This window comes from Passer domesticus, chromosome 16 (assembly GCF_036417665.1).
Source record: "Passer domesticus isolate bPasDom1 chromosome 16, bPasDom1.hap1, whole genome shotgun sequence".
Lineage (NCBI taxonomy): Eukaryota > Metazoa > Chordata > Aves > Passeriformes > Passeridae > Passer > Passer domesticus.
Window position 1 is genome coordinate 8,987,610 of NC_087489.1, and position 19,869 is coordinate 9,007,478.

Here is a 19,869-nt window from a genome sequence, read left to right on the forward strand (position 1 = left end):
GCACGGGAGGGTGGAAGTTAACCCGCCTGTCTGTCTTCAAGAGGATCCTAAATAAAGACCAGCAGGAACTGGAGGTGTTCTCTGGGACTTCACCATCTACAAAAGGGTTTTTCCAAAGGTTTGGGAACCTGCCTCACCTGACACATCCTCCTTGTGTCTGGGGGTGGGGGAGCAGAGCTCATAGGCTGTGTGGCTGGTTTGTTTGGGGGGCTGCAGCAGCTGGTCCTGCTGGAAGCGTTTAACTCTGGGGCTTGCTGCTCTCCCCTGCACTCCCTGGGATGAGAGGCAGCGAGATGATTTCTCACACATCCCTGCCAACATCTGGGCCCTCAATATCTCATTTACTGCTTGTGAGCTGTCTCAAAACAGGACAAACTGCACATCCAATATCTGATCCTTCACTCAGAAGGATGGGGAGTTTTGATAGACTCACTTCAGCCAGGATCTGTATCTGACACAAACCATTTCTGCAGCAGGCTGGTCATTATCTGGAGCCCAGTGTTTGCAGGGTATTTCCATAAGAGCTCTGCAACCCTTCAAATCAAATGCACTGCTTTCATTGTGGATTAGAACTGCAGTATGCAGCCAAGGTTTAGTTTTTAACAAGGATTTAAACATTTAAAATTCTTTCAAAGCTGTAAGTAAGGCTCATAATTTAAACCCTCACAGACAGATATTGTGGCAAAAATATGAAGGCTATTTAAAGACAGTCAGCCTGCCTGTCCATCGATTTGTCACCTTCTAATCTGCCTGACACGTGCCATGGCCTTTCTCTTTCCAAACACAACGAGGCCAGGTCTGCACAGGCACGTGTGGAGTGACCTGAGCTTCCCCAGGGTCCTGCACACTGCCTGCCAGCTGCAGCCCAGCAATGGGAAAGGGAAAGGGCTGATGCTGATCACGGAATCACAGAATCACAGAATCACAGAATCACACACTGGTTTGTGTTGAACTCGTTTCACACCCTGCCGTGGGCAGGGACACCTTCCACTACCCCACGTTGCTCCAACCTGGGCTTGGAATTTCCAGGGATGGGGCAGGCACAGCTTCTCTGCAGAGCAGCCTGGACCTGCCTGGATTGGAGGTTCAGCCTTGCTGCGTGGGGAGGGCACCTGCAGGTTTGGTGGAGGAGTTTATCCATCCAAGGAATTCTTCCCTCTGAAGTCAGTGGTAGGAGGAGGAAGGCATTCAACTCACCACCAGATCCAGTTTCTTCTCTACTTGTATGGGAACAAGCATGACACAGAAACTACATCACTCTTTGGAATCAAGTGAGACACGACATTTCACTTTTTTAGGTGACCTGAGTGTATTTTGTCCCCCCTGTAGAGAATTAAATGATGCTCAGCCAAGTCAATCTCTTACTTGGTCAGGCCTTTACAGCTTCCCTTCATTGGCCAGGGACCAGTTGCCTTGTATGGGAGCCACAGCTTCCAGAGAACCCACTCAGAGCCCTGCAGAGGTTTTGTGGGGAGGCAGGAGGGATCAGCAGCTTGGGCTGACACACACACATCTAATTCTGGCAGTACAGAGAGGGTAAAGGTGACAAACGACCCAGGGATGGCACATCTCACTTCCAAGGCTGGATTTAAAGAGTGGAAAAAATGTTGTCTAGTTACTTGTCTGAAAAAGTTTAGGAATATTATTTTAAAGATATTTTTGAAGTCAAAGAACTGAGCCTAATTCTGTCTTAAGAAAACCATTTTGGGGCTGACTGGAATGCCCTTTGTGTCAGCGGTGGTTGGAAAGAGAATCTGAGTTCATTTGGTGAATTTATATGAGGTGCTGGGGCATCTGAGCAAGAAAGCTCATTGCAGAAATTCTTAAGGCTCCATCCTCGTGGCTGAAGGAGCATTTCTAGGAGCTGGTCTGGTTTCTTTCTGAGAGATCAAAGTGCCCTTTGCCTTTAGCTTATCAAAGGGATTTGATTGTAGTGCTTGAGTTGTGCAGCAGTAGGCAGCTCTATGGGGCTTAGCAAGGATCAACATCTGGATACAAAATGCAAATGAGATCAAATTAGAAACCAGGAAAACCTTTTCAATAGTGTGAGATTGAAACAGCAGAGCGCTCTGCCAAGGGGAGCTTTTTATCTCTGAATAATTTTGAGCTATGGCTGATGACCTTTCTGCAGGTGCTTTTATCCATCACAAGTTCCTGGGCTCAGCACAAAAATAAATCTGAAGGGGGAGAAAAAATGCAGCAGCTTCTTTTGGCCTTAAGGTCTCACAAAGGTTGAAAAGGACAAGGCAAACTAATCTTGCCTTGTGTTTCTGAGATTATCGAGAAGATAAAGAGGTTGTTACAGTCCAGGCGTTGCTGCTGACTCCCTGCCACGCTTTTTTGCTGGCTGAGGTCTGTGTCTCAGTCTCTGCAGCCCATCCTTGGGTTTTGGGAGGGTTAATGGGTGTGTGCAGAGTGCTCTGGGTGAGGAGGGAGGGCATCATTTATTGCTGCAGAGATTGGAGACTCCCTGATGTGATTATAACGTGTAGTGATGGAGGCTATTTTTGTTGTATGTTGTGAATATTTCCTTGTATGGAATCACAAGGAGCCTGCTTGTGACTTGCAGCTCTGTTGAAAGCTCCAGCCACGAAGCTCCCAAAGTCTTTGACATTCCCAAGTCGGTGCTGTATGCAGCAGTGTTAATTAGCCTTGGGGGCAATGCTTAATATTGCTGAGATGATGATAATGGAAATGTCTCTGGGCTCTGCTCTTTGCAGAGGGATTGGACAGAGTGGCACAGCCTCCTCTGCACCTCGGGGCCTGGCATCTTGTACCTGCAGTGAGCAATCCCCAGGGAAACGGGAGGAAACTCTTAATTCTTCTTACTGATCCAGACTGCTGCTCAGCAAATCCCCTCGCCACTGGAGCTGCAGATCTGAAATGGCATTAAAGAGGAAATCAACCTTTTGCACAGTTTCCTCTTGGAAAGTGAGTGTTACTTCTAATTATAGCGATTGCAATGTTTCAAATGCTCTCCCAGGGACCAGGATGCTGGGGGTGGGGAGGGACAGCTGGAAATGCAGATATGTCCCCCCTGTCCCCTGATTCCTGGGTGTTATCTGTAACAGGAGTGGAGAGAAACAGTCCTGGCCGTGTCCCCACACCACTCCTGGTGCTGGTCATCGCTGTGTCCCTGACAGGCGCCAGCCCTGGTGGCAGAAACACTTCTCCCAAGTTGTGGCTGCTTTTTAAAGAAGCTCAAACTGTCTCTTTCCCCCCCCCTCTTCCTCCAGCAGTTCAGTTCTCCAGTCCTCCGGCTTCCTTCTGATGGTGAGAAGCACATTGTGAGCGATCCTGCCCCAGGCCCAGGCCGGGCCCTCCTGCCAGGAGCCACCCGCCATGGACGAGTTGAGCCTGCCACCTCCTGGTGACACTCTCCAGGACTGACCACAGCTTGCAGCTTTACAGCAGCACATCTCGGCACTTCTCCGAGGCCCCTCGAGCCCCCCGACCCCAGAGATCTCTGCTGTGGAGTTGTCCTTGTGGCTCTCCTGTGGGGTGTGGGCCTGTGGTTCCCCGTCTCTTGTCGGGGTGAGGCTCAGAAGCTCAGCTCTGTCCCCTGTGACGTGCTTGAGTTTGGTGTCTGATGCTTTGAGGGCCTGGATTTCCTGTGTGGAGAGCACACAGCACATGGAAAAGAGGTGGATTTCTGAGGAGGAGGGTCCAAGTCATCCTCTGGAGTGCGGCAGTGCATCCTCAGTGTTTGGCTCTGAGCCTTGCCTGGAGCACATCCCAGTTTTGGCCACCTGTTGCCCCTGGTGCTGGGTGCTGGGGGAGCCTGGCTTGCCCTGGGAGCTCACAGAGCCGTGTCCCTGCTCTGTGCTGTGTCTCTGGGTAATCTCATTGCAGCCACACTCAAATACCATCTCTATGGTGATGACTCAGGCATGCAGCCCCTCTCTGGGCTCTCCTCTCCCTGTCCAAATTCATATCTCAGAGGAGCTCTCTGACATCTCGTGAATGTCTCACCACCCTTTCAAGCACAGCACGGCCAAATCAGAGCTTTTAACCTCTCCTTCTCAACTCAGGGACTCCCTGAGCTCAGCAGCACCAGGATGCTGCTTTGCTGCCAGAACCTGAGTCCTGGCTTCACCTCCTGCCTCCTCAAATGTCTTCACATCCTGGGCACATTAACAGCTTGCATAACCTTGCTAAGCCTTTCCTAAAACTAAAACTCTCACCTTCTCTTTCATCACATCCCCCTCCACTTGTTGCAATATCCTTTTTTGGCCTCAACAAACTCGCTATGGGCCAGCTTGCATCCACAGGGATGCTGTTTCAGACATTGCTTCCCACCTTTCCTGCCTCTCCTCCCTCATCCTCTGGGCTGCCCTGCTGCCCACAGCCACCCTCTGCCTCCCCTTGATCCCACCCATGTCCCTGCCAGCTGTCAGGGCTGTATCCTCCTGTTAATTCCTCATTTTATTTCTAAATTGTCAGCTTTGGGCTCACAGGCAGCTTTCTTTGCTGCTTTCCTCAGCAATGCCAAGGCAATCAGGCTGCTGCACTTCAGTCGAGCTCCTATTGACTGGCACAAATGGGAAAACTCCTATCTTGTGAGCAGGGAGGGGGGCACTGGATGGACAGGGCAAAGGATTTCCCCAGGCTCTCATCAGGGAGGTGTCTCCAAGGCTGTCCATCTATCCCTGGGGGTGCTGGGTGGGCAGGCTGGGGGACACGGGGCTGTCAAGAGCTGCTGGCAGCACTGAGCCCTGCCAGCCCTGCCCAGCAAAGGGGTGGCATTTCAGGTACTAATAAACACCCCTGGCTCCAGGCACAGGACTCAGCTTCTTGCAGCTGTTGGAGTGCAGCTACCCCAGAGGCTAAATAAACCTAAACAGGCCCTGAAATAGGGATTGGGAATGGAAGATTCTTCAGGGGAGTGAGCAGGGCTAGAGCCTTCACCTGTGAGCACAGTGAGGCTGGGAGGATGAATTCTGCCTCAGGGTCTGAGCTGTCAGCTGCACTGGCATGGGGGACATGAAGGAATGCCAGGAGCTTGCTGCACTCCTGGGTCTGTCCCCTTGGTGGGCAGAGGAGGCTGTTCCTACAAACCTGCTGCAGGACAGCTCTGGACCAGCCTCGTGCATAGGAAACACCCAAGAATTGGGGCAGAGCTGCTGCTGTGTCCCAGAAAGGTGTTGGCAGAGCCTGTGCCTGCAGTTCCCCTGCCAGCTGAACATTCATTTAACAGGAGCAGGGAGCTGTGATGTGCCTCTGCTCGAAAGCAAAGGCTTTCCATTAATTTATTGATGCTGGGCTCCAGCCTCATCTCTGCTCCTGCAGAAGGATGAAAGCAGCTCCTTGTTCTCTTCTGGCAGGAGCAGGGCAGGTGTGTGTCAACAGTTTTATTCTGACATGTGAGGAGCTTATCCTAAAGCAGCTCATTCCCAGGTTCGTCCTGCTGGTGCTGATGTGCATCCCTGTGCCCTGACATCCTGCAGCCCCCTGAGCCCCCAGGCCATGTCCTGACCTCTCTGCAGCCCTCACAAGAGCTGTCCTTCTCAGCTGAGCCATCCGCATGAGGGGTGGTTTTAATGGGGCTGCAGAAAAGGCACACTTACACCCCCTGCTCTCATCCTTTCAGACAGGGAAAGGTTCTGTTCAGGAAGATTACATTGATTTTTCTTTTTTAAGGATGGAAATAGTAAGAGAACCTCACCACTGCTTAGCCGTGCTCTTCCTTCATTCCCCAAATCCTCCCAGCTGGGATTTCTTCACTTTTGCTCTGTCTCTACTGGGTTTCATCAGTGGCATGACAAAAGCAGTGTCAGGTGTTCTGTTTTTCCAGTGAATTCATCCTGTGGCCATGGCCTGCCTGGGGTTAAAAACTATTGCTGGCCCATGGGCAGTTAGCTTTGCAGCAGAGAGCACAGCTGCCGGGAGACAAAAACCAGTGATGCAATCCCAATTTTGAAGAACTTGACTTTGGATCACATGATGCCACCCCAGAAGTCAGTGAAAGCACTGAGTGGGAAATCCCCTGAAGTTCCCAAATCCCCATAATGTTCCCACAGTGGTGCCCTGGAGGGGTGCTGTGGATCTGCTCCATCTCTGGGCAGGGAAGGGCAGTACAGTGTGGGCTGGCACTGATGGGCTCCTCAGGCCAGTTCTGCCTGCCTGGAATCACCCTCTTCCCCAGGATGCCCTGGCTGAGCAGTGCCAAACTGGCTCAAACAAGCCCCAAACAGTTTGGATGGAGGTTTCTTGGCTCTGTGCTTGAAGAATCTTTAGTTATTATCTGAAGCAACAAGGCCTTCTGATGGTGTCTTGTCACATTTATCTTTTCTCTACTAAAAAGGCCAAAGCAGAGTCCACAGGTGCTCAGCACACAAAGCAGCTTTGCCTTGCTGTGCTGGGTGATGCAGGGCTCAGCCCTTGCTGTGTCACCCTGCCAAAAAAATGAAGGCCTTGCTGTTTCCACTGAAATTAATCCTTATGGGAATCTGCTCTCTGATGCAATGCTCAGCAGGAGTTTTCTTTTTCCCATCACTCCGCTTATTTCAGCTTGAAAAATAAACAGAGGCGAAAAAGCAGTAGACAGTAAAAATATCTGGGAGCTGCTGGAAGAGCTCAGGGTTTGCCATGTGCCCGTGGAGAGCGCCGGGTGCTGCCTCAGCTGCCGTTCTTCAGCACTGAGAGCCCAGGCAAAGACTCAACACCCTGCCTCCTATTCTGGCTCAGGATTGCATTAGAAATAATAAACATCTGAGCTCTGATTCCCAACTGGCAATATCTGTAAGTGGAAGGGAATGTACAGGATGGGAACCAGCAGCCCATGGCCCAAAGGAGCGAGCAGCCACTGCTGGGGATGGGAAATGTGTGGAGAAGAAGAGGAGGGGGCTGCAGTGTGGCTGGGGGTGCCTCAGAGTGTGGGATGGGGACCAAAGGAGCCTGCTGGAATCTGCATTCCTCTGGGGACAATGGTGAGGTGAAGGAGGAAGAGGAGGAAGGCTCTTGTGTTTCTTCACTGCTTTGTATCTGGAATATATCTGAATCCTGGGCTCGAGCTTCAATTAGGGCCTAAAAGGTGCTTCATGTCCAGAGTGCTGGTCTGAGGCTTCTGTTTGTGCTGGCCCACTGCCCACAGCAGGAGAGGGCTGCTGTCCTGGGGCCCTGGGACCAGCCCTCTGAGGCCCATGGCTGTGCTCTCCTGGCTTTGCTCTGCATCTCAGGGCTGCTCTGCTTCTGTGTTCTTCTTCTGCCCCTGTACCTTTGCTGCTTTGCTGCTGCGTCCACCTCTCCCTGCCTTTGCCAACCCAGCACAGATCCCCTCAGTGATGGAGCCTGCGTTTGAGAGGGTTTTTTGCACTCTTCATCAGCAGAGCAGAGTTGAGTGAAGAGCAGGTTTCCTTGTTCAGTGGCTGAGCTAAAAACACTGGGGGAAAAAATCATGTAGGGTTGAGCTGAGATCTGTGGGAAAGGCTCCCTTTGGGGGTGCTCAAGAAGACACATGAGCTGCTGAGCACCTCCAGGATCTGGGGCTGGTGGCCTGCAAGGCTGGCTGACCTTGTGCCTGTCCTCAGCCCCATGACTGTGCTGCCTCACAGACGCAGGAGGAAGAGCTCCACAGCCATGGGAGCTGGCTCAGCCTCGCTGTTCACTTTTTATTCCAGGGATTGTTCCTCTGGAAGTTGTTTGTGGCTCTTTTTCTCCATTTCCCTCTCTTCTAGAGGGCTCATCTGTCATCCCCTGCAGATCATCCCCAGTCCTGCTTCCATGAGGAACCCAGTGAGGTTTGATGTGTGAGGTCAGAAAAGGCAGAGTCAAATGTCACCTCCATGTGAGATCTGTTTTCCCGGGGAGGGAGGAAGGGAGAAACTCTGCAGGTGTTTGTTGGCTTCAGGGTGATTAAAACCCAGACCCACGCTTGTGGTGTGCTCAGGGCACACGTGTGGGTCCCCACGGTGTGCTGGGCAGTGTGACCTGCAATCTGACATCTCTAAGTGCTGGGGCAGGGCAGGCTCACCTCCACCTCCTCCTCTTCCCTGGCTGTAATTTCCTGCAGTGAACCAAATCATCATTTCATTGGAAATAGATGAGTAGCAGGAACAGGTCCTTGGGGCATCTGTCTTGTCAAGGGGATGGGTCAACAGAACTACTCAGACTCAAACACTGGCCATGTTTTGCCTCCTAAATGTGGCTCCATTCACCAAGAGGTGCATTCCTGATGAGATGATCTCGAGTCAGGCAGCACAGCACACTGCAGATAATAGCCTGAGTGAAAAACCAGCGGAATACAGGAATTTTAATTAAACCTGACAAACCCTGAGAGGCAAAGGGGAGAGACAGAGACCAGCTGGCATAAAGATGCTGAGTAATCTGAGTTTGGTGAGGGCTGTTGACCTGCTACAGTTTAGGAGGATGGGCATGTCCCTAGGTGCAGGGGCCAGCCACAGGTCCTTCCATGATGCTGGGTCAGGAGAGAAGCCAGAAGGAGCTCTGATCATGCTGTGCTTTGCACAAATACATTAAACCATCCTTGGCAGCAAATTGGCACCAGGATGCTGGGCCCTGTTTCTGACAGCACTGAGATGATGGGGTATGAAGGGAGGATGGACTCTGCTGCTGGGGGATTTTGTGCCCCCTTCTCATGATGCAGATGGGGCTGATCCATCCACTGCAGTCTCCAGCTGATCCAGGCATATTTTGAGACTCTTTGCCCTTTGCCATGTACCCATGCCATGCTCCAGGACCATGCAGGAGCTGGGAGCAGTCCTGATACCTGGAGCCTTATCAGAGACCCACAGATTGGTTTGGGTTGGAAGCAGCCTTAAAGCTCCTTCTGTTCCACCCCCTGCCATGGGCAGGGACACCTTGCACTATCCCAGGCTGCTCCAAACCCCATCCAGCCTGGCCATGAACACTTCCAGGGATGGAGCAGCCACAGCTTCTCTGGGCACCCTGTGTCAGGGCCTCAGCACCCTCACAGGGAAGAATTCCTTCCTTATCTGAACCCTGTGTCAGTTTGATGCCACAACCCCTCATCCTGTCACTCTGCCCTTATCAGAAATTCTCTCCAGCTCCATCATCAGCGTGGGCAGTGTCCCTGGGCCAGGAGTGCTGCTGGGTGGGTGGCACAGGCTCTGCAGCTGGGCACAGTGTCTGTGGCATGGGCACAAACCAGGGAAGGGCTGTGGGAGCTCCTGGCTGTGCACAGAGCCTGGCTGCCCTTGCTGAGCTCTCTGGGGCATTTGACACACAGTCTGAGCCAGCTTTAAGTCCCCTTGGGCTATTAATGCAAACAGAAAGGCATTGGTGATACATTTTAGTTTAGCTGGAAAAGCCTTCAGAGCAATGCTGAATAAGGATTAAAAGGCCATTTAATCTATTTTTTTTTTTGCCTTTGCAAACACAAGGAAAATTCAAACCAGCTGACAGGGCTGGTGGTTTTGAGCCAGTTGCAGCAGCCTCTGGGATTTCCTTGGCATGTTGGATCTGCCTGTGGGGAAAAGCTGGAATGAACCAGGTAATTTGGGCTGTGTCCTGGTGGTGTTGCAAGCAGGGGTGGCTGATGGGCTGCTCTGCTTTCCCTTGCCCTGTAATGGAGACAGTGAGCATTGTGCCAGGTGTTTTACCTGCCTGGGGTGAGGATGAATTCCTGCCCAAAGAGGAGAGCCAGGGAAACAGAGCTAAAGAAGGCAGGAGGGATGCTGGAAAGATGCATTTTACCATGAGGATCCTGCTGGCAGCCAGATACATCCCCAGGCATCCCTTGCCTTGCCTGCATGCCCAGCATCTTTGCTTGGCTCTGCCCTGGCAGATCCAAACCCTCCATCTGTCTCCTGGGCTGGAGATGATATCAAACCCATGTTGATATTCTGTCCCTGCTCTAATTTCCCAGCTCCGTGTGTGTAACTTTGGGGATCTTTTCCTGCCTGTTTAACCCAGCTGGGAGGATTCTTCAGGTGCTGTTCACATCTCCCCTGTCTGCCACAGTCTGACCAGCTCATACTTCACCTGGTTTTTCAGCCCCACTCCATGCTCCATGTCCATCCACTCCTGGTAAGATGTGTTTCACCAGTCCTGAATACAATTTTTTCCCGAGTGCAAGTTCCATCTGGAGTAATTGCATCTTTATTGCAGCCATTGTATTATGCAAATAATAAAACTCCATTAATTTGGCATAAAATGAGGGCAGCAGAGGCTGGAAGGAGGATGCACATGGGGTACAACTGCAGTATCCCGTGCTGGATGCCACTTTCTGGTGCCTGCAGGAGGGCTCAAGCTTTCCACAAACCACCCCTGGGGCCCTCCTGGTGTCCCCCAGTTCCTGCCTGGAGCTGAGCTGCACATGTGAGCGAGGGCACGTCCCAGCTCGTGTGCCAGAGCCCATCTTTGTCTGCCTGCAGCACTCTTGAAATAATTGCGCCCAAACATTTTGCCTAAGCCCTTTGCTGTCCCCATCCCAGCTCTGTGCTATCCCTGGAAAATGCTGGCTCTTGCTGAGGGCCAGGCTCTCCTGGCTGCTCCTCCAGCTGCCGGTTGGTTCAAATTAACTTTGCAAGCAAAGCTCTGCCTCGTTTTCTTCTGCCTCCAACAAGCTCGGGGCTGCTCAGCGCCTGTGTGGCCTGTCCCCCTCCGTGCCTTGGGGACAGAGCTAATGAAAATCATTCTGGTTGGAAATCACAGCCTGGGAGAACGGGTTTCTCCTCTTCTCACCAGGAACCCGGCTGGAGAGCCCGGGTGGCTGAGCAGAGGAAACTGGTTTTGGGGAGCAGGGATGTGGAGCAGGGCTGGCTGCTGGCACTCGGGGAGTGTGCTGGCTGGGGAAGGGAGACTCCCTGCAAAGCTGTGCAAGGTCTGAGCTTTGCTTTTATGCAAACCACGAGCATGGGCTGGAAACACCAGCCAGAGAGGCCAGGCTGCCATAAGGACTTCAAATCCCCTGTGCACCAGAGCAGGCTGCAACCCCTTCAGAAACTGCCTGGTGAACTCACTGCCCAGGACTGACCATGTAAAGGGAGGGGTCCCAAAGCATCTCTGGTGCCTGCAAGGATTTTGGGAAGAGTCTAGTGCATTTGGGAAGCCTTGATCCATGTGTGCCACACACTCAGCCTGTTGGTCCTGGAGCACAGCCTGCTAATTACCATCCCTGCATCCCCACAGCCCCATCCCCTGCTTGCCCCAGCGTGGCTGTGACAGCAGGTTCAGTAAAAAGGGGTTTCTTGGCTTGAAAACCAAAGAAGAATCCTCAGTCTGCAGGGGGATGGAGAATCCTTGGGAGGTCAGGAAGGCTCCAGGGGGGTCTGCTGGGTCTGCTCTGTTGGGATCATCCCTGCCTTTACAGCACTGCAGGCTGGACTGGACATAGGACAGTGATTAATTGCATTTCACATTGCTTGGCCCACACAGTGAAATTAGCAATCCTAAAAACGAGGGGCAGTTTCCCAGGGGAAGAGCCCAGCAGGGCCTGCTCTCCTCTCTGTGACTTGGTGGAAGCAGCCTGTGGGGCTGGCAGAGCTGAAAGGCTCCGTGTTCCACTCCAGTGAGGAGCAACCAAGAAAGCTGGGCCAGCTCTGAGGCTGTGTTTGGCCTCTGGTCAGTCCTACGTGTGCACAGGGTCCCGTGTGGCCTCGGCCAGCTCTGCCATGGGACATCCCATTGCCCCTCCAGGTTCTGCAGTGTCCCTGGGGCTTTAGAAGAGTGTCAGTGGGGAGCACAGCAATTCTCTTGGCTGATTCAGAGAGTGGAAACAGCAAAAAGCTGGGGCTGATGTGCTCAGTGCTTTGGCAGTGCCCAGCCTTGCCCCATGTGCTCAGCTGGCTGCTGCTCCCAGGGGAGTGGGTGGAACCGTGCTCCAGGCTGAGGAAGGAAAGCAGGAGTGCAGAAGGATGCTGTTCCCTCCAAAGCTGGCTCCAGAGCTGGCTGGAAGGATTTCTTTTGGAAATGTTGGCACAAGTTGCGGGGGAAATCACTCACAGAGGAAAGGCTGGCTTATTCTGAGGTTTCTCCTGGGTTTAGGTGGCTCAGGAGGGTGTGTTTGTAACAACTGCACTCAGTGAGGAACAGAGGGAGAGGATTAACCTCTGAGTGTGTCTCTCAGGGGGAAGAAATCCACTGTCAAGCACAGCCCAAAGCTCAGAAGAGCAAATTGATTTCACTCCTGCATTTCTCTCTCCTTCCTATCAGCACCCATGGAAGCACCCATGAAGAACTTGTCAGTGATGAGCTTTGGGAACAATTCTTTCCGCAGACTTTTCTTTCCCAAAGAAAGAAAGAAAGAATTTTTTTTTTAAAAAACGTCTCTTTGAATTGCTGGGTCAGCTCTTTGGCTGCTGCTGGTGATTCCAGTGGATGCTTTTCCCCTCGTTAAACCCTGCCCTGTGCGGAAATGCGTGAGCTGGGGAGCTGTGACACCCTGGTCCCTGCCAGGGCCCTGCCACCACGCCTGCCGTGATTGATGACTGTGCACAGGGGGCTGCAGATGCTGTGGTTGCACAGAACAACAGGGAGCTGGTTCCTGTGGTCGGGGGAGATGCTATCTGCCTGGGATTTGCCTCAGGAAAAGCCCCCCCAAGGCCTTCCCTTCAAGTTGCAAAACCAGTTGAGGCCACCCCAGATTTGGCTGTTTCTTTGCATAAGCATTAAATTGAAGGGAAGGTTTTAGCAAGCCCCTTCAGATGTGCTGCTCAGTGGGAAACTGGGCAGGAAAGCCAAAATTCATGATGGCTGCTGAATGCAAGGACACAGGGAAAGTCCTCTCAGCCTTTGGTCAGACCTCTCCTGGCTCAGTAAGGATGGAATTGATGGAGCCATGGAAAAACTGAGCTGCGGGGATGTGATCTCTGGACCCTTGGCAAGGGAAGCTTTGGATGAGTGAAGATGTGACACTGGATCTTTGGAACCTTGGGGTGTGTGTCCCCAGACCCTGGGGCAGTGGTCACTTCCTGGCATGCACTGGGTGGACTTTGCCTCTTGCCCTCACAAGGGAGAGCTGAGCCTCCTGACCTCCGTGGGGCTGGACCCATCAGCCCCATGGAAATTCTCCATCTTGAGCTCTTTTCTTCTTCATGACATGTGACTAAAATGCAGATTTCTAGTGGCCTATTTTTTCTGTACAGATTATTTGGGTGGGAGCTTCTGAGAAGCATGGAGCCCACCTAAACACACAAATACACATAAAAACCTCTTGCTGTTTCAGAGTGCAAAACAGCCCCACTCAAATGTATTGTAAAACCAGGCAGATCAAGTCTCCCCTGCTGTAAACAGCTGCTGTCAGCTGTAAAATACCTCTTTTTTCAATTTGCAGTACCTGGACAAAGCAATCTGCCAGGATTTGGTGAGACACCATGCCCATCTATCAGCTGCTGTCACCCTACCCTGAGTCTTGCTTGATCCCAGAGAATCAATCCTGCCTGATGTATAAATACTCGATCTGGAGTCTCAGCTGTGGAGGAGAACACAGAGCTGTCAGATAAGCTGCAATTAGTACATTTATCTACTTTATTTTCCTGTCGTTTCCCAAACACCATTTGCCTGCCTGCTTTTAATACACGTTATTAAACCTGCAGTAAATGTTGATTAAAGAAGCCTTAATCCCAGGTGTTTGTTTTCTAACACTGCTGTGAGATGCACTCTTCAACTGCCTTCAGGAAATTTTATCTTTTTAGGATTTTTTTCCACCTTCCAAGCACAGTTATGCCCCGGAAATAGGATTTTAAGAGCAGATTAGTGAGTTGTCCTTCTGATTTGCTTTGATGTGCTTGGCTCCACTGGAGAGGGTGATGGGTCACAGCTTTGCAGGCAGCTCTGCTGCCATGGAGAAGCACTTCCACCCCTTCACCAAATGCTCCACAAGCACTTTAAACAAAACACTGCAGAAGAGATAGATATATTCTTATTAGTCTTGCAAGAGAAACTACAGCAATCAATCCCAGTGCTAGACTAACTCCTTCCTTTTGCAATTTGGATGTTTAGAAGCAATTTGGGGAGTAATCTCTGCGAATGGCAGCATGGAAGTAACTGCCTGCAATAAAACATTGCGGGGGTGACTGTTATCCTAATGATATTTCCAACAAACATTACTGAAATATGCTTTCCTCTCTAAAAATGGCAACAGAATTTAAATGTTCTTAGTGGTAACGTGGAAATGGAGTAAAAATTAGCTGGGTTGGTCCTGTGATGATGATGATTTTTTTATTATTGCCATGGTGGGTGGGTTCCCCCCTTCCTACTGCCCTGTTTATCCAGGGGTACAGCATTATTCCCTGTTCATTATTCTCTGCTTCACGACCTGCTCATGTGCTACTTCATGTGACAAAGCCCCTTTCCATTAAACCAATATAAATAATTGCTATATTCTTTCACAGAGGAAGCAGGAATATTGCACGTGGCTATAGCATTACAGGAAAAAGCTGCTGGCCTGATCCCAATGGCCTGTTCTCCTTCTTTTTTTTTTTTTTATTTTTTCCACATGGGTTAGTCTCTTATTCTTTGTGAATAATTTATCCAGGTATGCTTGAAGAAATACTCTAAAGAAATTATGGCTGTCTTAAAACATCTATACCAGTGCTCCCTGTTGGGAGGGTCTCCAGTGATGCCTAAATAACCTTCTTTTATCCTTTCAGCAAAGTGGTTTCCTCTGTGTGTGAGCAGGCCAGGGGTGTTGGGCTGTGCTGGGATTTTGGGAGAGGAGCTGGGGAGGGTCAGAAGCTGGAGGGGGGCAGTGATGGGCAAGGAGTGTGAACCATCCAGCCATCATCTAATTGTGAGGTTAGAAGGGGGCTGAGATGTTTGGGGATGCAGTTTGGAGTTGAGCAAATCCTCCGGGACCTGTGACAGAATCACAGAGTTTTTAAAGCTGGAAAAATCCTCTAAGATTTTTCAGCACAACCATCACTGCAGCACTGACAGGGGCAGCACTAAACCATGTCCCCAAGTGCCACATCTGCACATCTTTTAAATCCCTCCAGGGATGGTGACTTCACCACAGCCTTGGGCAGCCCATTCCAGTCCTGGACAACCCTTTCAGTGAAGAAATTTTCTCTATTTCTCTACTAAACAATCTAATTCTTCCTTTAACTCAGTCAGTCTGCTGGCTGCAGCTGGGCTGGGTTTACAGAGCAGGCTAGCTGGGGCAGGGGGCTTCAGGGGGAGCTGCCCACACCTTCCTTGGGTGTGTGGGTGCACGTTGGGTGCCTCTGGTTGCAGATGGAGCCCACGGTGGCCAAATCTCTCCAGCCAATTGCTTCCTGTTTTTCAGCATTTCCTAACCAAAGTGGGATGGATGGAGAAGCATTGCCAATCCCTGCTCCTGTCTCCATCTGGCCAAACTGAGAGGGCTTGAAGGCCAGAAGGAGAAACTCACCAGGATCATCATCAAGGCATCTGAAATCTCAGGACATCAGGAGCTACAGGAAACACAAGCATGAAAAAATTTGGGGGAGGCTTCAGACATTTGCTGTGCCTGGTGCTCCTGCTCAGAATGCAGCCGAGCATCTTCCTCCCCCGGAGTCACAACACAGCCCTGCACGGCCAATTAAATTCTGTGTGAAATGAAGGCCGGGGTGTTGCTCAGCCCTCGCTGTCCCTGTGGAAGGGGGGCTGCTGTCGTTAGCAGGACTGTCCCCCCTGAGAGGGGGAGCCTGCTCTTTGCTGCTCCCCACCCCTGCTCGGGATGCTTTCCATGCCCTGCCTCTGTCAGATGCAAAGCTATTAAGGCAGGTGATTAAATGTGATTCCTTTCTATTGATCCTCCGCCGCTTCCCAGAGCCAGGGCTGACGTTATCCTCTTTGGATATTCATGGAGCTGCTGCTGAGCCGGCTCGGGAATCCTTCTGGGCAAAGGTGTCAGCAGCCGTCTGCCGCCTTCTGCAGCTGCCAGGCTCCTGTGAGGAGCTCCTGGGCACGGGGGACAAGGGCTGTGGGCATCGACCAGTGAGCCACCATGCTGTGACCCCATGGTGTGACCCCATTCTGGCTGTGAGGGCCCGTGGGCAGCAGCAGGAGGAGGAGGAGGAGGAGGAGGAGAGGTCCTGGTGCATCCTCCCGATCCTGCAGCTCAGGCTCTCTCGCTCTGCACTGATGGGATGCTGATGTCCTCTCTCCTCTGGATGCTGGGCAAGCCAGGCTGTACCTCTGGGGATCACTTCTTCCTTCCCATGGTTGTGAATACCATTTTTCCAACGGTTCATGTAGCTTTGGTTTTTCTTCTCCTATTTGCCTAATTTTCAATGGAAGCATCCCCCCATGAGCAGCTGCTGAGGGAGCCCGAGTGACACCACCCTCTTATTTGGATGGGGAAGTCAAGAACAAAAGGGAAGGCCTTAGAGCAGGCAGGCTGTTCTCCAAATGCACTTGAAAAAACAACAAAAAAATTTGGTTTTAAGGCATTTTTACTAGGTGTTTGGTTTGCAGCCAACAGCCTAATGCATCACTGAGTTTAGCTCCATCCATTCTGCGGTGCAGTTGCCCAAGAAATCAATGCCCTGACATACTTTCCTTTGCTAGAAAATACACTTTTGCTTGAGTGGGTGTGAAAACCGAGCTCTTGCCAAAACCTTGTGAGTGCTGGGGAAGGCTGTCCCGCTGAGCCCAGCTTCCAAAGGAGCCACAGGACAAAGGCTTCGCTCTCCAACTTCTGTTCTACCCGCAGGGGCCGCGGGGCTTTGAATACTGACCAGAGAGCAATTTAACACGGGAAATGTCTCCCGGTTTCTGGCTGAAAAGAACATTTTTCTAGTGTGTGGCCAGGTGGTTTGTAGTCTAGGCTGATTTTCTGGCTTCCTTTGTTCATAAAGCATACAAAAAATCCCCCCTGCATCACCTGGGCTGGGCTCTGACTCCTGCACAGACACAGCTTCACTGTGGGCTGCCTGCTGAGGTGGTGGTGATGGGCTCCCCCCAGCCAGGGTGATTTTTTGGGAGCTGTTCTGCAGGGCCAAGTGCCTCTGCACGGTTGCCCACTGTGAGCATGGATTTTGGGAAATGGTGGTTTCCTGCAGGGACAGTCCCCATGGATTTGGGTCTGGGGGTTGCTCTGCTGTTGTCAGCCCTCTGCCATCCCAGACCTGTGCTCCCAGATCTCTGTCTCACTGCTGGCATTGTCCATCCCCCTACCTCCCTCCTGCCAGGTCTCTGACTCACAGCCTGACAACTTTATAGGTTTTCCAGAGCCTTTCCAGTGCTACTGAGCAGTGCCTTTCATTTTGAGGGCAAAGCAAGGAATGGTTAATGCCTTCAGGAATGGGTGAGCCATGTGGCTGGGCTGGCTTGTGCAAGACCCCTGTCCCTTCATGGCCCACATCCCTGCCCCTGATGCAGCACAGAAAAGCATAGGAATGGCCTGATGTCATTCCTGGAGGGTATTGGAGGGGCTTGCTTGTGTTTCCAGCTCTGCTGGGGAGAGGCTGGATGGTTTTGTTCACATCAGAGCCCTTTGCTGCTCGCTGGGATCTGCCTGGAGCAGGGGCATGAGCAGGGTGTGCAGTGCCCAGAGCGAGTGGGGTAGGAAAGCCCCAGGAAAATCTTACAGGTGTCCTGGCCACAGGGTGCTGCCAACCCATCAGAGGCTCCCGGATGCTCATTTTTGGATGGACTGACAGCTCCCAGCTCCAGAGCCCCCAGGAGGAGGAGAGGTGAGCTCCTGGTGCCCTTCCAGCCTCACTGTGCTCAATGGCACACTTTCCTGTGGCCTGGAAAAGCACACATTCACCTTGAGATTCATTCTGCCACCTCTAAGAGGTACTGATGCCCTGTCTCCTGCCCAGCTGCCAGCTTCTTTTCCTCCTGTGGTCTGGTCAGCTCCTGGGCAGAGCTGTTTGCTCTCCCCCATCTTGGCACCCACACCCTCTCATAGCAGCACACCCTGGGGACCCTCTTCTCACCTTGGAGGATGCCAAGGTTGTAAATCCACTTTGTGGATTAAAAACTGCAAATATTTGGAGCATGAGGAGCCTTGCCCCAAACCCCTGCTGCCCCAGCACCCAGCACCATCCCTTTGAAGGCACAGTCAGTTTGCAGTACCAGGCCAAAAATGGGGCTTTTTCAGTGGAAAAAAAATGTGCAGCTGAGGAAGGGCAAAAAGAAAGGTGTTTACTCCTTTACCACATTATAACAGGGGTGTGATGGGGAGGAGTGAAGTGATGCAATGAGCAGAGTGCTGTGAGTCCTGCATTTGTGGAAAGGGAGGCTGATGGCAGGACCCCCATCTTTGGGACCAGGGATCATCTGTGTCAACAGTGGGGTGGAATAGACAGTGGGGCTCTGGGGAGGAGCAAATGAAACCCCAGAAGAAAGGAAAGCCAGTAGCAAAACCTTCAGGATGATCCCTTTCTACTGTGCCCAGAGCCCTTGAACCAAAGCTTTCATTGTTCTGAAGGGATGTGCCTGCATGGTGGCAGGAGCACAGCAGCTTCCCCCTCGAGATTGGGGTTTGCACAGAGATTGAGATCTCAGCTGGGACAGAAATGCACTCAGCAGAGTGCAGGGAAAGAGCAGGGAGAGGCACTTAGGAGCCACTGTGTGACACCTGAGAGCTCTGTGTGAGCTCTCTGTCCTGCTGGATGGCCGTGTGTGGAGAAAGCAGCTCTCAATTTGAGCTGAGTATTTTCCAAGTATCCAAAGGTTCTGGGGAGTCGATTTTCATTACCTGCTCACTGCAGGTCACTCCTCTCCAGGAGCTGGGAAGATGCTCTCTGAAATTTAACTGCACAAGAGGAGTCAGTCAGATGTGCTCCAAGTAATTTCCACTCCTGGAGCCCCACAGGGGTTTTGGAGGATACTTATCCCTTTCAGAGGAACAAGTTGCTCCCAGTGCTATAGAAATGGTGTGAGGTTGGGCTCAGCCAGCTGCCTGGAGCAGTGAAGTCCAAGGGAGATGCTCTTTGAGCCAGCACACAACATCCAAAGGATCCCAGCTCCTTTCTCCTGCAGGGTGGCAGGGAGAGAGGCTGAGGGAGACGTGACCCCAAACCTCTCCCTGAAGTGACAACAGTTGAACCAGAGTGGGGGCTGCCATGTGTGAGACACATTGGGAAAGGGACTGGGGTGCAGCGTTTGGGGGGGACAGTTTGGGGAGCAGGTTTGGAGCTTAGCACAGACATTGCCCATCCAGCAGAGCTGCTGTAGGTTTCCTGAACTCTGCTCTAAGTGCAGAGTCGAGCAGTTTGTGCTCAGCCCTCGGCTCACAAGTAGGCAGCTGTGAGTGCAAAGCCTGGCTCAGCTCCTCTTCCCTCTGCCCAGCCCAGGTGGCTGTGACCTGGAGAAGCCGAAGCTCTTGTCCTGCCCTAGACACGCTGGATCTGCAGATGGAGTATTCTAAATGCCTTAGCAGAAGCTGAGCTAGTACAGAATGGTGTTTTTGCTTTGCTCTTCACATGTTTGTCCTTGTCCCTCTGGTCCCACCCTGTCCCTGTGCCGGTCCTGCTCCATCCCTGCCCTGCAGGGGAAGCTGTGACCCGCTCCGGTGTGAAGGAGATAATGCTGGAAGAAATGCTCTGCCAGAACAGTGCATTCATCTCATTACAGAGTGTTCCCACAAATTTCTGCTGCCCTCTTATCAGCCCATCAGCTTAAGCAGATCACCCTTCAGCTCCCAGCAGACACCTCTGTGCCTCCGCAGTCCGAGCCTTGGGAGCTGCAGCCTGACTCACACTGTGTGGGAGAAAGTAATTGCTCCATCCACAGCAAATTGGACCTGTAATAACCTCTCTCTCCATAACAGCAATGATGCTTCTTCAAAAATATATTTTAATTGATTTTGGGTAATGAATTCAGCTTAGCAGGGAGCGGGCAGTGCAGGGATGAGGAATGGCTGGATGGGGAAGAGCAAGTGGAAGGGAGAGGTGGCTGTTGTGTCCCGTGGAGAAGGTGCAGGAGGCTTGGTGCTGCAGGCAGGGCATGGGCAGCCAGCCTCTGGGGCAT

General features: G+C 51.9%; 1 long non-coding RNA gene across 2 annotated transcripts; it reads left to right on the forward strand.

The window, feature by feature from the left end:
• The first annotated feature begins 1,130 nt into the window (after positions 1-1,130).
• On the forward strand, positions 1,131-15,472 carry LOC135282005 (uncharacterized). 2 transcript variants are annotated; one of them, XR_010348378.1, is made up of 6 exons: positions 1,131-1,271; positions 2,721-2,931; positions 3,240-3,534; positions 9,363-9,472; positions 9,848-10,008; positions 13,256-15,472. It is a non-coding gene; the product is annotated as an uncharacterized LOC135282005 (long non-coding RNA). The 2 variants fall into 2 exon arrangements; XR_010348377.1 differs by lacking the exons at positions 1,131-1,271; positions 2,721-2,931 and having other exon boundaries at positions 3,089-3,273.
• The last annotated feature ends 4,397 nt before the right edge of the window (positions 15,473-19,869 follow it).